This window comes from Lynx rufus, unplaced genomic scaffold, assembly GCF_022079265.1.
Source record: "Lynx rufus isolate CCGP_SWC_20201006 ecotype Redwood Valley unplaced genomic scaffold, mLynRuf1.p SCAF_9, whole genome shotgun sequence".
In the NCBI taxonomy this organism is placed as follows: domain Eukaryota; kingdom Metazoa; phylum Chordata; class Mammalia; order Carnivora; family Felidae; genus Lynx; species Lynx rufus.
This window is the reverse complement of record NW_025814897.1, coordinates 6848521-6864668: the sequence shown is the minus strand read 5'-3', so window position 1 is coordinate 6864668 and position 16148 is coordinate 6848521. Positions and strand designations below refer to the sequence as shown.

The following is a 16148-nucleotide window of genomic DNA, read 5'->3' as shown; positions in this document are numbered from 1 at the left end:
GAAACTAGTGACATAAGCTTAAACTAGTATTTTTGCTAATGTTTGGTTACTGTTTTGTCCACTTTATGAGAACTTATCAGTAGTTAGCCTCCATCTCTATCTGTGAGAAAAAGCTGGCTATCTTGTAATTGTTAGTTACATTTATGAGGTTTATGGTAAACCTCATAACCTAAAGTAGACTTTCACAGTGTTGAAGATAATATTGACATACTTTGTTTTTTCTTGAAGGTGTATCATTTGGTTATGAATTTTTGAGTTTTGGCAATTTGGTTAATCCACCGGATTTTATGTAACGATAGAAGTCCTTAACAGGGTTTCTCACCTTGTTTGCTATTGACTTTTGGCGCCAGATAATTATTTATTATGGGGAGCTGTCCTGTGCATTGTGAGATGTTTAGATACCTGGCATGTATGGATAGGTGCCAGTAAGACCTCAGTCCCACCCCCACCCGCTTATGACATTTAAGAAATGTCTCTAAATATTGCCAGTATGTTCCCTGGAGGGCAAAATCACCCCCCAGCTAAAAACAACTGGTCTGAAAGCAATATGATTTTCTAACTGGAATAATTCACACCTACTTGTGTTCTCCACAAGCCATCTGCTCTGCTTGACTTCCTAGTTTTTTTAATGGATAAAAACTCCAAATTAATTGTTTCTTTTCCTAAAATTCTTTGTCATTCACATTCCAATTTAATTGCCGCCAATCCTACTTAATATGCCCGCCCCCCATGCCTTCTTTTGGACCTCTTTCATGGCTTCTTAAATAGTCTTGCTATTGATATTTACTATTGAACAAGTCTGCCTAAAGCATTCACATTACACCTCCTATTCTAAAAGTTGAAAAACGTATGCACTTACCAAAATTTAAAGTTGGGCAAAAGAGTGTAGTGTAATACAAAAGAAAAGAAAGTCTCCCCACCCACACCCATTCGTACTCTTCTCACTTAGTATTATGTACCTTGAAGTTATGTTAGCACCTGGTGATCCATAATTACAAAGCATAGAAGCCTAAAATAGTAATAGTTTCGGGGCGCCTGGGTGGCGCAGTCGGTTAAGCGTCCGACTTCAGCCAGGTCACGATCTCGCGGTCCGTGAGTTCGAGCCCCGCGTCGGGCTCTGGGCTGATGGCTCAGAGCCTGGAGCCTGTTTCCGATTCTGTGTCTCCCTCTCTCTCTGCCCCTCCCCCGTTCATGCTCTGTCTCTCTCTGTCCCAAAAATAAATAAACGTTGAAAAAAAAAAATTTTTTTTTAAATAGTAATAGTTTCATTATTTCCTCATGATTCTTCTTTCAGTACAAAGCACCTTTTTCAGCAGCTCCCTTTTTGTTGGTTCCTTTTATTCATAATGTTCTTTAAGCAAATCTTTGCTTAGTATCGGACACTGTGCTAAATGCTAAGAATAGACAAGTTCTCCCTTTAGAGTTCACATAATTAGGGTTGTGTTTTTTTTCTTTTACCCTTACGCATGTGCCCCTCCTGCCCCCCAAATACTTTTCCTAGACCCCACCTGACGTTCCATCTAATGCCATATTTACTTATGTTTGTGAAATGTACATAATATAAATATATACAACACTTGAGCCATTTTAAGTGTATGGTTTTGTGGCATTGAGTACATTTACATTGTTCTGTAACCATCACCATCATCGACCTGTAGTTTTTCATATTCCCAAACTGAAAGTTGCCTTTCTGTCCTTGGTATTTTTGATCAGAGATTAATAAGACCAGCTTCAAAGGTTCTTGGAAGCCCCCCAAAACTGTCTGTAAAGATTTATGTACAGTTGGGCATTTTTATGGGTATAGGATCCAGAACTGTTTTTGGATTTGTCAATAGGTTTGTTCCTTTCTATATGATTCAGAGTCCGTTCAGGAAAACTTAAAACCAATGTGAGTATTTAAAGGGAAGGGATTTAATGAGAGAATTGGTTACACTGGTGATAGAAGAACTAAGAAGACAAGCAGCTTATGTGAACAGACACAGAGTAGCCTCAGCAGGAAGCCACTATGATAATCAGGAGGACAAGGAGAGATGAAGCAATCCAGAGGCTGGGTTCTCTCTGGGGAAGATGGAAGGTAGACTTGTCTGGTGAGGGAGCAGTTGTCACAGAGGATATTCTGCCAAGGTAAAGAAGAAGTGAGAGAAAACAATATGGCTTCTTCCAGTTGCCCTCCAGTCCCCCACCAGTGCTTCGCATTGTTTGGATGCAGCTAGAAGCCAGCTGACCTGGAGCCTAGGAAACATTGCGTGGGGTCAGGTTTCCTATCTTTCGCAGCAGAGAAAGAGGAAGAAGAGATTGAAAGCAAACAGAACCAGAATTGACACACTCCTGGAAGGTCAAGAGCCACTGATCCTATTCACCTGTATATAGCTAAGACATAAATACTTGATAAATATTTACAAACGTGCAACTGTGATCATAACAGTCCTTTTTGCCTACTGATGTCATTTACCCATGTTTTCTGTTTTTATTCAGATTGTGTTTATTCATATTATTTATTCATAATAATACGTCATTGCTGACATTTACAGCTTTTTATGATCCTTACTCATTCTATCTTTTCAGTTGTATCTCCAGCTGTTCTCTTTCATATACGTTGTGCTTCCTCCAAATTGGGCATGTTCTCCATACATGCTTTTCATCAGCTTTGTTGGGGATTCCCCAACCGTCCTTTGAGACTCAGCATCTTCTTTGTGATAGTCATAATTTTCCCCAAGTCTAGTAATACTTTCTCTAGCCCCATCCCCTCAGGAAGTAACTCCTATTGTGTTACTACCTTTTCTTTGTATTACAGTTACTTGCATATGTATCTTTTGGGTCCTTTTAGATAACTTCTTTATAGACAGAAACTTTTGTTATTTGTGAATCTAGTTACATTAGTAAGTTAAGTCTTCCCAAGAATCACTTTTTTTTTAATTTTTTTTTATTAGTTTTCTTTATTTTTGAGAGGCAGAGAAAGAGAGCCTGTGAGTCGGGGAGGGGCAGAGAGAGAGGGAGGCACAGAATCTGAAGCAGGCTCCAGGTTCTGAGCTGTCAGCACAGAGCCCAATGCGGGGCCTGAACCCACGGACTGTAAGATCATGACCTGAGCTGAAGTCGGATGCTCAACCGACTGAGCCACCCAGGCGCCCCAGAATCACTTACATATTTAAAATATCATTAATCATTAAATAATTGGATAATTTCTGGAAAAGTATTATATGTCGGAGATTGGGGCACCTGGGTGGTTCAGTCAGTTAAGCTCAGGTTGGGCTCAGGTCACGATCTCATGGTTGGTGAGTTCGAGCCCTGTGACGGGCTCTGTCTGACAGCTCAGAGCCAGGAGCCTGCTTTAGATTCTGTGTTTCCCTCTCTGCCCCTCCCCTGCTTGCATTCTGTCTCTCCCTGTCAGAAATAAAACAGTTTTTAAAAAAAATGTGAAGGAGTTATTTTCAAGTCGGGGGTTTTGAGATCTCTTGCTTTCTTCATGAGGCACCTCTCTTTCTTTCTCCATAAATAGAATGAAAGAAGATCGACTCTTGCCATGAGTCTAAAATTTTAATACTCTAGGTATAATTAGGATTTTATCTTTCCTTCTCTTTTCTAGTTATATTTCCCCTTTGGTCTGTTTTGTTACTCATTACTCCCTCCACTGAAAAGCAGGCTGAAGACAGTATTATATTAAGAAAAAAGGAAACTCAGGCATGCTTTCTTACCTTTTGTACATCTTTGAAAATAAGTTTACATAAAAGCTGTCTTTAGAAGTAAAAAATAATCACTAATGTTAATTAAAGAGTAATTATATGTATTATAATAAGATCTTTGACCCCTATTTTGTATTTTCATTGTAAATTTTGACATTTGGAATAATTTATACCTAAAACTTCCACTATTATTTTTTTTTTTACAATTTTTTATTAAATGAAAAATTTTTAATTTTTTTTAACGTTTTATTTATTTTTGAGACAGAGAGAGACAGAGCATGAACGGGGGAGGGGCAGAGAGAGAGGGAGACACAGAATCGGAAGCAGGCACCTGGCTCTGAGCCATCAGCCCAGAGCCCGACACGGGGCTCGAACTCACGGACCGCGAGATCGTGACCTGAGCTGAAGTCGGACGTTTAACCGACTGAGCCACCCAGGTGCCCCTAAATGAAAATTTTACATACAGTGGAAATCACTCATTCTCAGTTCTGTGAGTTTTTGTTTTATTTAATTTTTTTAATTTACATCCAAATTAGCGTCTGGTGCAACAATGATTTCAGGAGTAGGTTTCTCAGTGCCCCTTACCCATTTAGCCCATCCCCCCCTCCCATAATCCCTCCAGTAACCCTCTGTTTGTTCTCCATTTTTATGAGTCTCTCATGCTTTGTCCCCCTCCCTGTTTTTATATTTTTGTTTTCCTTCCCTTATGCTCATCTGTTTTGTCTCTTTAAGTCCTCATATGAGTGAAGTCATATGATTTTTGTCTTTCTCTGACTTAATTTCACTTAGCATAACACCCTCCAGTTCCATCCACGTAGTTGCAAATGGCAAGATTTCATTCTTTTTGATTGCCGAGTAATACTCTAATGTATATATATGTATATATATATACACCACATCTTCCTTATCCATTCATCCATCGATGGTCATTTGGGCTCTTTCCATACTTTGGCTATTGTTGATAGTGCTGCTGTAAACTTGGGGGTGCACATGTCCCTTCGAAAGAGCACACCTGTATCCCTTGGATAAATGCCTGGTAGTGCAACTGCTGGGTCATAGGGTAGTTCTATTTTTAGTTTTTTGAGGAACCTCCATACTGTTTTCCAGAGTGGCTGCACCAGCTTGCATTCCCAACTTCTCTTATTCTAATAGAATTGGTCACGATCTAGTACTTAATGATGATAAGTAAGCTTTTAGTAAGCAAATAACTGGTTTTATATGTATACATACGTATGTGCGTGTGTATATGTATGTGTGTGTATATATATGTATGTGTAAGCTTTGAAGTAGTCAAAACTGTGAAGTAGGCACTTAATACAATTACCACATTGTTTTGGAAGTCTGAAGACAAAAGTAAAGCAAAATACATCAAGTCTAATCTAAAGTGTCCAATCTGGGTCGCCCAAAGTTGGGCATGGTTTTTGTTTTGTTTTTAAAGAATTGGTGTGTTTTTTTCTTAAGATTTTATTTTTAAGTAATCTCTACACCCAACATGTCACTCAACAACACGAGATCAAGGATCGTATATTCCGCTGGCGGAGCCAGCCAGGCGCCCCTGAAGAATCCTTTTACTTCATCTGAAGCAGTCATCAACCCAGATGGTATTCTGATTCCACTGTCCAAATCACATCAGTCTAGAATAATTGACCCCACCTTCAGGACCACTCAGAATCTGGGATTTTAGGATGCTGTGGGTATTTTCCTAACTCTTTATGTAACCTGATACAGATCTTGGAAAAACCATTTAATGTCGTCTGTGCCCAGTTTCTTCTTCTTCAGATTGAGGAAGCCCAAGGTCCATCTCAGGTCTAAATTCTGTGATTCCTGGATAAAGAAATCTGCAGGCAAGAGGCTCTCGTCAATGTCTCTGGGAGGGTTCCTAGTGCCCTGCAGCCTAGCAGCAGAATGAAGCTCACTTACTGAAGGGCCACCCCATGACTTAATGGGCTTTGATGTGGGCAGCTACATTTTAATTTTCTCTGAGAGCACATTCCCTGGGGTAAACTGTGCTTTGCAGTGGAATAATGACCATGTCAGATATTTGGATTGCTAGAGAGTATCTCATTTAGAAGTCAGTTTCAAATCACATTCCTCTGGTAGTTTTTCTATCAAAACAAAATAAAAACTCCCAAACGAATATTTATCTCGGAGTTTAAATCTGTTGGAATGATAAAAGGATCTAAGAGTTAAGCATCTGTAAAATATTTGAAGCTGGGTGAAATCGCAAATACTAATTCTAATAATCTCTGTTAAATTTGAGTAGAAGCCAAAGGAACTAACCGAATCCCTGGGAACACTTTCAATATAAACTGTTAATCCTATGGTCATGACTAGTAACTCGAATTATAAGAGTTGAGGAAAGGCATAAATTGTCTGTACAAGCACAAAATCAGCCCTACACATGAGAAAATGGGTCATGTGGAGGATGGTGAAAAGTCTCTTGTCCCTCTCTGGTAAACTGATGATAATGCTATGAAATGGAAACCAGGCTATAAAATAAAGTAAGCCATTCTGCCTGAATTTTCAGGATTAGGTACCCATACTCCTGCACACATGCATCATAGCTTTAAACATCACTAGTTTTCTCTGATTATGGGCCAGACATATTAAATATTTTTTTTTACATCTTTTTTTAATGGACTTCTTAAAAATTTGTTTTGAGAGGGAGTGTGTGTGTGTGTGTGTGAGTGAGTGAGCGAGCGAGCGGGGGAGTGGCAGAGAGAGAGAGAGAGAGGGAGAGTGAGAATCCCAAGCAGGCTCAGCACTGTCAGTACCAAGCCCAGTACAAGGCTCAATCTTAAAACCTGAGCCAGTATCAAGAGTTGCACACTTAACTGACTGAGCCACCCAGACACCCCATATTTTATTATCTTATTTGATCTTCTCAAGGGCTCAGAAAAGTAGCAACTGCTTGCTCTATGATACATTGGTGGAAAGCAAGGTCCCAAGAGGATATATAAACTGCTTTTCTTTTAAATGCCAGAAAACACTGAAAGACCGTCCTTGATCATAGATTTTTATTCATTTGTTCATTTAGCTATCCATTTATTCAGGAACCCGTTCAATTTTTAACAAACCCTACTCCAAAGAAAGCTTCCTGAAAATCCAGCCTATCCCTCTTTTTTGCTGTATTTTATCGTATATGTGTATGTTACATATACAATATGTATTGTGTATGTGTAAACAACATATGTATTATTAACGTATATGCTGTGTTTACCAGTTGATGCATATTTGAGTTTTATAAAGCTTATACAAACTTAAAAAATGTTTATAACTTTGCTTACAAGTTTGTGTGTGGACTTAAGTTTCATTTCATTTGAGTAAATACCGAAAAGTAGTTGCTAAATTGAGTTTACTATCTCACTATTTGTTTTCTGTTTGTCTCATTTGTTTCCAACCAAAAAATGTGCCATTTTTTTCCTACATTCTTATGGGTTATTTTTAGTATTCCATTTTGTCTACACTACTAGCTTATTAACTTTAGCTGTTTGTTTTCATTTTTAAAAAGTAAAGCAGAACACATTAAATCTAATCTAAAGTGGGAACTCTAGATTGCCTAAACTTGGACATGTTTCTAAGAGCCAAAGATAAATATCTTAGATATTTTAAGATGCATTGTAATTTTTGAACATTTTTTATAGAAGTAACTTAGTCTTTTAACAAAGCCTTTTCTGAAGTGTATACTGAAGTGTAATGTCTTATGATAAGCCATAAACTGTCTGATCTGTGACCATTCCTTGGCCAGCATATGCTACCACAAGTGACCATATTATTCTGAGAAAGGTTACTTCTGTTACTACATTGTGTTTAGGGAGGTATTTCTCAACCTTACTTCATTATCATACCCTTAAGGAGTATTTTTAGACTCCCCCCCCCCCATTTCCAAATATTTTAATGTCACAAGTATACTATTTACATATTGTATGTATATCTGTGACTTATGCATATAAACAGTGGTATTTTCTTTGTTCCCTTGCTGCCTCTGTACCAATTTTCATCCCCTTAAGGCTATGTTGTTCTTTTGAGAATGTTTGGTCTGCAGAAAAGCAAGTCCACTTTAAGGAATTAGATTTCACACCACCACCTGTTAGAAGTCTCAAGTGGTTATGAATACATCTGGGTGATTAGAACTTTTGAAACTCTCCCATGGAAAGAAATTGTTTATCTTCAGTTTAAATTCTGAAGCATATTAAAAGCTCCACCTGCCCTGATTCCAGAGTGACTCCAGTGGTTCTTAACATATTTTAAACTTCTGTATTCATGAAATCCTAGTAGCAGCTGACTTACTACAAATAATGTAACTCAAGAAGCAGAGCTTCATAAAAATGATAACTTCTCAGCTGGCTGTAGAATTATAAGGGTTTATATTTGAGCTCTTTATTTGTAAAAAATAAAAAAGGAAAAAATAGCCATTTATCCTTGATCTGCTTTCCTATTTGAGGTGATTTCACATCTTCAGTGATAGAGATATTGAAGTAGTAATATATGAGATAAAAGGTTTCTTCTGTTTCTAAATGTCCTCCCATACTCCAAAGGACATATCTTTGGGGTTTTTATTGGTATATTTATTTGTTTCTTCCTGTAGCATTAGTTAACAAAAGGTTGGAAAACTGATTCATCACCTGTAAGTAGAAAGTGGTGAGTTGGTTCCCAGATCCCAATTAGGCCATTCCCTAAAATGGGATGACAGTTTTCTGGCTCTTTCCTTTTATAACCTTCATATATAATGACTTCATAGGCACTCTTGCTACTTTTTTGACTTGGAGGGTCTGGTTAAAGACACAGTTCCAGGTGAGAAGAGTAGAACCTTATAATTTTAAAGTTGGAAGAGACCTAAATAATTGCATTGGTAGTTAAATACTTGAGTACTGTACCAGCACTGAGATAAGTCTACTACAAAAGTATCTGATAAGAGGAGTATAATACATGCCAAAAAAGAGTCTCTGAGTAAGTGGTAGTTACCCTAGACCTGAAAAATGAGTTGGAATTAGCTAAACTAAGAAAGGATAAGCTGCCCAAGCAACAGGAATGACATTTACAATGGCCTTGATATCAGAACATTCATGAATTTGCACAATTGAGAGACCAGTTAGTCTGAGAGAGATGGAATGACACAAGTCTCAAATTGGGATGGAAAACAAGTAGAACTTCATATAATATGTTAAGAATTAAGGATTACATTTTTACTTTGAGTTTATGTACCACAACATGTAGAATTCAGTGGTTTTTCAGTATATTCACAATGTTGTGCAACCATCATCACTATGTTAATTCCAGAATGTTTCTGTCATCCCAGAAAGAAACCCCAAACCCGTTAACAGTCACTCCCACTTGCCCCATCCTCCCCATCCTCTAGCAACCACTAATTTCCTTTTGTCTCTGTGGATTTGCCTATTCTGGACATTTTATATAAATGGAATTATAGTAAAACCTTGGTTTGTTGAGCAGAATTCATTTCGGAAACATGCTTGTAATCCAAAGCACTTGTATTTCAAAGTGAATTTCGAGAACCATGGACTCAGTTGTGATCACGTGACATTCATTGTCATGTACTACTAGTATTGTGAGACATCACTGGTTTATCAAGTTAAAGTTTTGTATTAGAAATGTTCACTGCTCTTACAGAACACTTGCAGAACAAGTTATCCAAGGTTTTACTGCATACAATGTGTGAGCTTACTGCTGCAATCCAAGGTTTTACCGTATACGATACGTGATCTTTTGTATCTGACTTCTAGAATGTGATGTTTTCAGAATTCATCCATGTTGCAGCAAGTGGAAGTAGTACTTTGCATGGCTGAATACTGTTCCATTGTATGGATATTCCACATTTTGTCCATTCACTGATGGACATTTAAGTTGTTTCCACTTTTTGGATATTAAGAAAAATGCTGTGAGCACTCATGTACAAGTTTTGTTTGGACATACTGTTTCAGCTCTCTTACATATATACCTTAGTAGAATCACTTGGTCATTTGGTAATTCTATGTTTAATATTTCTGAGAACTTCACAAGGAATTTTCTAACGATTTTGTACTACTTTAAGTTCCTACCAGCAATGTATGAGATTTCCAGTTTCATCACATCTTTGCCAATATTCACGACTGTCTTAATTCTGGCTATCCTAGTGGTATGAATTGGTGTATCCCATTGTAGTTTTGGTTTTAAATATTCCTAATTACTAATGAAGTTGAGCCTCTTCTCAGGTGCTTAATGGTTTGTTCTTTATAAATTCTGGATTGTAGTTCCTTATCAGGTAGATGAGTTGCACATATTTTCTTCCGTTTCATCCATTGTCTTTTCATTGAAAGCACAAATTGTTTTTAATTTTGGTGAAATTCATTTCATCTAATTTTTTCTTTGGTTGCTTGTTCTTTAAATGTCATAACTAAGAAACCATTACCTGATCTGATGTCAGAAATATTTACACCTCTGTTTTGTTCTAAGATTTTTATGGGTTTTGCTCTTAAACTTACATCTTTGATCTATTTTTAGTTAATTTTTATATTTGGCATGAGGCATGAGGATCCAACTTCATTCTTTTGCATATGGGCATCCAGTTCTCCCAGCATCAGTTGTTGAAAAGACTATTTCCCCCATTGAGTTGACTTGGCGCTGTTTCTGAAAATCAGTTGACCATAAATGTCCGGACTGTGAATTCTGTCCCATTGATCTATGTGTCTGTCCTTATGCCTGTAACATATTAGCTTGATTACTATTACATAGTAGTATATTTTGAAATGGGTGTTTCTCCACCAGCTATTTCATCTTGAAGATTGTTTTAACTACTCTGTGTCCCTTGTATTATGGATGTTAGGATCAGTTTGTGAATTTCTGCACAAAAGACAACTAAAATTTGGATAGAGATTAAGTTGAGTCTGAGAGTATTGACATCTCAATAATATTAATTCTTCTAATCCATTAACAAGATATATCTATCCATTTGTTTAGTCTTTAATATCTTTGAGTGGTATTTTAGTTTTTAGTATAATTTCCTTCTTTTGCTAAACTTATTCCTGTTTTATTCTTTTTGATGCTGTTGTAAATGAAACTTTTTTTAATTTCATTTTTGAAATTCATTGTTCATTGCAAGTATATAGAAATGGAGTTAAATTTTGCATATTCATCATGTATTCTGCAGCCTTACTGAAGTCATTTATTGACTTTAATAGTTTTTCTGTGTACATGGATTCCTTAAATTTTCCTATTTAAGACATCATAGCATCTGCGAATGGGGATATTTGATTTTTTTTCCTTTCCAATCTGGATGCTTTTTATTTTATTTTCTTTCCTAATTGCCCAAGCTAGAACCTCTAGTACAGTGTTGCATTGAAATGGCAAGAGCAGGCATCATCTTGTCTGTGATCTTATGGGGGAAGCTTTGACTCTTTCACCCGTGAGATGTGATATGTTACCTGTGGGATTTTCATAGATGCCTTTATCAGGTTGAAGAAATTCCCTTATATTCCTAATATTTGCATCATGAAAAGATACTGGAATTTGTCATGGTTTTTCTGCATCTTATGAGATAACATGGTTTTGTTCTTTATTAATATATAGGGTAATGGCTACTAGATATTTAATATCGTGTGTTACATGGATTTATTTTTGTTTTATTGAACTGGTCTTGCATTTCTGGCACAATTGTACTTTGTCATGGTGTATAATCATTTTTAAATGTTACTGAATTTATTTTGTTAGTATTATGTTGAGAATTATTACATCTACTTTCTCATGGGGGATATTGGTGTGTAGTTTTCTTGTGATGTTACTGTCTGGTTTTATTATCAGATTATTAGTACCACTAACAACTGAATTGGGAAATCTCTCTTTTATTTATTTATTACTTTTTTTAAAAGAGTTGGTGAAAAAAAAAAAAAAAAAGAGTTGGTGAAATTTTTTCAGTGTTTGATAGAATTCACCAGTCAGGCCATTTGATCCTAGGCTTTTCTTTGTGAAAAGATTCTTTATTACAGTTAAATCTCTTTACTTGTTTTAAGTCTGTTCAGATTTTCTCTTCTTTCTTGAGTCCGTTTAATGTCTCTCTAAGAAGTATCTGTTTTACCTGGGCTCTCTAAATTGTTCATAGTACATACAACTATTCATAGTATCCCTTTATAATCCAGTTTATTTCTGTAATTTAATAGTAATGTCCCCCCTTTTCATTTCTGAATATAGGAATTTAAGTCTTCTTTATCAGTCTCATTACAGATTTGTTGATTTTTGTTAGTCTTTTCAGAGAATCAACTTTTAGTTTCATAGATTTGTCTCTTTTGTTATTCTCTGTTTCATTTTTTTTTTCTACTCTATTTTCTTTCTTCTGCTCTCTTTTGGGTTTAGTTTGCTCTTCTTCTAGTTTATAAAATGGAAGGATAGGGTATTGGTTTGAGATATTTTATCTGTTTTTTAAGTTTTTATTTATTTATTTTGAAAAGAGTACATGCAGGAGGGGCAGAGGGAGGGAGGGAGAGAGAAAATCCCAAGCAGGCTCCAGACTGTCAGCACAGAGCCTGACACAGGGCCCAAACCCATGAAACATGGGACCATTGACCCAAGCCAAAATCAGGAGTCAGTTGCTCAACTGATTGAGCCACCCATGCACCCCCAGGATTTTATCTTTTAAATATGGGTATTTACTGGGACGCTTGTGTTGTTGAGTTAACCCAGCGTCTGACTCTTGATGTAAGCTCAAGTCTTGATCTCAGAGTCATGAGTTCAATCCCTGCATTGGGCCCTGAGCTGGACGTGAAGCCTGCTTTGAAAAAAAAACAAAAAACAGGTATTTAAAGCTATAAATATGCCACTAAGCACTGCTGTAGTTGTATCCTGTTTTAGCATGTTGCATTTTTGTTTTTGTTTATCTCAAAATATTGTCTCCTTTTGTTTTCTTCTTTGATGCTTTGATTATTTAAGAGAGTGTTGTTTAATTTCTGAGTATTTGTGGGGCGCCTGGTTGACTCAGTCGTTTGAGCGTCTGACTTCACCTCAGGTGATCGCAGGGTTCGTGGGTTCAAGCCCCACGTTCCGCTCTGTACTGACATTTCAGAGCCTGGAGCCTGCTTTGGATTCTGTGTCTCCCTCCCACCTCCCCCTTTTGCACTCTCTCTTTCTCAAAAATAAATAAACGTTAAAAAACTTTTTAAAAAATTTCTGCATATTTATGAATTTCTTATTATTGATTTCTAATTTCATTCTGTTAGGGTCAGAGAGTATCCTCTATATAATTTCCATCAATTTTTAAATTTATTATATGTCCTAATACATAGTTTATCCTGGAGGATGTTCACATACACCTGAGAAGAATGTATATTCGGCTATCGTTGGGTGTAGTACACTATAGAAGTTAGGTCTAGTTGGTTTATAGTGTTCAAGTCTTCTGTTTCCTTACTGAACTCTCTAGTTGTCTATTCATTATTGAAAGTGAGACTTTTTTGAAGTGTGTAACTTTTATTGAATTGTCTAGTTCTTGTTGCACTTTTGTGAGTGTCTCCTTTGTGTTTTGTGTATCTTTTGAATGATTGGATATTTTTTCGCCATCTTTGCCCCTACTAACAATGTTTGTCTTACTTTGTCTGATTCAGTGTAGCCTCTTCAGCTCTTAGTTCCTGTATGAATGGTGTATCTTTTTCCATCCTTTTATTGTAATCCATTATTTAAGTGTTTATTTCTAGAAGAGGGAGAGTGAGTGGGTGAGGGGCAGAGAGAGAGAGGGAGACAGGGGATCTGAAGCAGGCTCTGTGCTGACAGCCCAGAGCCCCATGTGGAGCTGGAACTCACAAACTGCGAGATCATGACCTCCTGAGCTGAGGTCAAACACTTAACCGACTGAGCCATCTAGGCGCCCTGAGAGAAGGAATATGAAACAGGCTCCACAGTCAGCATGGAGCCCGACATGGGGCTCAATCCCACAATCCGGGGATCATGACCTGAGCCAAAATCAAGAATCAGATGCCCAACCAAATGAGCCACCCTAGGGGCTCCCCTAGGATTCCCTTTAATATTTCTTATAGAGTGAGTCTGCTAGCAACAGTGCGTCTGGGTTTTGTTTTGTTAATGTGGAAATATCTTAATTTGTCCAATTTGAAGGAGTTTTGCTGGTCTTGGTTGACTTTTTTGTTAGCATTTTGTATGTGTCATCTCCCTGCCTGTGGTCTCTGTGGTTTCTAATGAGAAAAAAGCCATTAATCCTGCGGATTGCTTGTATGTGATGAGCTGTTTCTGATTTCAAGATTCTCTCTTGGTGTTTTGACAGTTTGAATATGCTGTGTCTAGGTGTGGATTTCTTTCACTTGATCCCACTTGGAGTTTATTGACCTTCCTGCATGAATAGATTAACGTGTTTCCAAAAATTTTGGAGGTTCATTATTTGTACATTATTTCTTCAAATAGTCTTTTTGCTTTTTTCTGTGTCTCTTCTCTTGGGACTTTGATAATGCGTGTCTTGGTACAGCTGATGATACCCCACAGTTCCCGGGGATTCTGTTCACTTTTCACGATCCTATTTGTTTTTGTCCCTTATGCTGGATACAGATCATTTGATCTGTGTTCAGGTTCACTAATTCTTTCATCTGCCTCAAATCTGTTGAGTCCCCCTCTAGAGAATTTCTCATTTTAGTTCTACTTTTCAACTCTAGAATTTCTACTTGGTTTTTATTTTGTTTATGCTTTTTGTAGAATTTCTGTCTTATTTCTGTTTGGTGAAACATTGCTCTCATAATCTTTTTAGGTATTTATGAATAGTTTTCTTTAATTCTCTGAACTTATTTAAAATAGCTGACTTTTTAAAAGTTTTAACTATAGTGTCTTGGTTTCCTTAGGAATGATGTCTATTGACTACTTTTATTTCCCCTTGCATATGAGGCATACTTTCTTGTTTCTGTGCGTGTCTCATAATTTTTTGTTGAAAATTTGACGTTTTAAATAATATAATGTGACAACTCTTATAATCAGACTCTCTTTGTTACTGCACTTTATTGCTTCAGTAGTGGCTGTGAACTGCTGCCTGAACTAATTCTGTAAGGTCTATAGTCTTTAAATTTATATCCTATGATTGGAGAATGATTTTTTTCATTTTTTAAATTTATTTTTTTTTGTTTTTTTGTTTTTTTAATTTTTTTTTTCAACGTTTATTTATTTTTGGGACAGAGAGAGACAGAGCATGAACGGGGGAGGGGCAGAGAGAGAGGGAGACACAGAATCAGAAACAGGCTCCAGGCTCTGAGCCATCAGCCCAGAGCCTGACGCGGGGCTCGAACTCACGGACCGCGAGATCGTGACCTGGCTGAAGTTGGACACTTAACCGACTGCGCCACCCAGGGGCCCCTAAATTTATTTTTTTTAATGTGTATTTATTTTTGAGAGAGAGAGAGGGAGAGCCAGAGCTTGAGCAGGGGAGGTCCAGAGACAGCGAGAGACACAGAAATCGAAGCAGGCTCCAGGCTGTGAGCTGTCAGCCCAGAGCCCAACGCGGGGCTCGAACTCACAAGCTGTGAGATCATGACCTGAGCTGAAGTTGGACGCTTAACCGGCTAAGCCTCCGAAGCGCCCCCATCCCCCTGCCTTTTTTTTCATTTTTTAAATGCTTGCTGTCAGTTAGTCTCCCTTTGTTTACCAAGGGGCTGTGTGTATATTGGGCACACTTGAACATTCAGCTAAACCATTGACGACTCTGCCTGAGCTTTCACTTCCTGCTTCCGGAGAGCCTTACCTAGTAAGCCAGAGGCGAGGGCTTGGGGCCTTGGCACGTATATTCTGAGTATGCACGTTGCCCTACAGTTGTACGTGGCCTCCTACTATCTCAGGAATATGTCCTAGCTCTTCATAGCCTGCCATGTACTCTTCATGCCCCAGCTTTTTTTTTTCCTTTTAACTTTTTTGAGTTAGCTTGTTTGTCCTACTCTTCTGTCACAGGCAGCTGTAGTGTTTAGCAATTCGTGCCGGTAGTTTTAAGCAAACATCTTAAAGAAGTTTCTTTGCACTGGGTAAATTCGGATTCATCTCAGAGACAAGCCATGCAACCAGAGTTTTACAGGGAATTTTCACACAGATCCCATTATGACAATTTCTGGAAATGAGTCTTTTGAAAAATTCCAGCATATCCAGCCCCTCCATTGGCTGCTAGGCTGTTTGTTTTAATTGTGATTGCAGGCTATTGACTTTCAAGTATATATTGCTCAGCTAGGGAGATGATCATGGGAATAGAGCTAGTTTAAGTGCCAAGATGTTCATTATACGTGATGTTCATCTATGTTTCTTAAATGCTCTCAAAACTTTGATTATATTCAGAGTTTTGTGACCTTTTTTTAATAATTTGTGCTAGCGTTCTCATTTCTTTTATGGACGAGAGGATTTTTGGAGGTCCTTATGTTGCCATTCCTACTGAAACTGCTAAGATTTTAGAAATTTAAACTGAGAGATACAGGAAGTGATGGAAGGGCTTTACACATGATCAAAGGGCTTTAC

General features: G+C 37.5%; 1 protein-coding gene across 2 annotated transcripts in view; it reads left to right on the top strand.

Annotated features, from left to right (window-relative positions):
* LOC124505112 (protein NPAT) overlaps positions 1 to 16148 on the top strand; it is a 53805-nt gene that overhangs the window by 1129 nt on the left and 36528 nt on the right. The window lies entirely within an intron of this gene.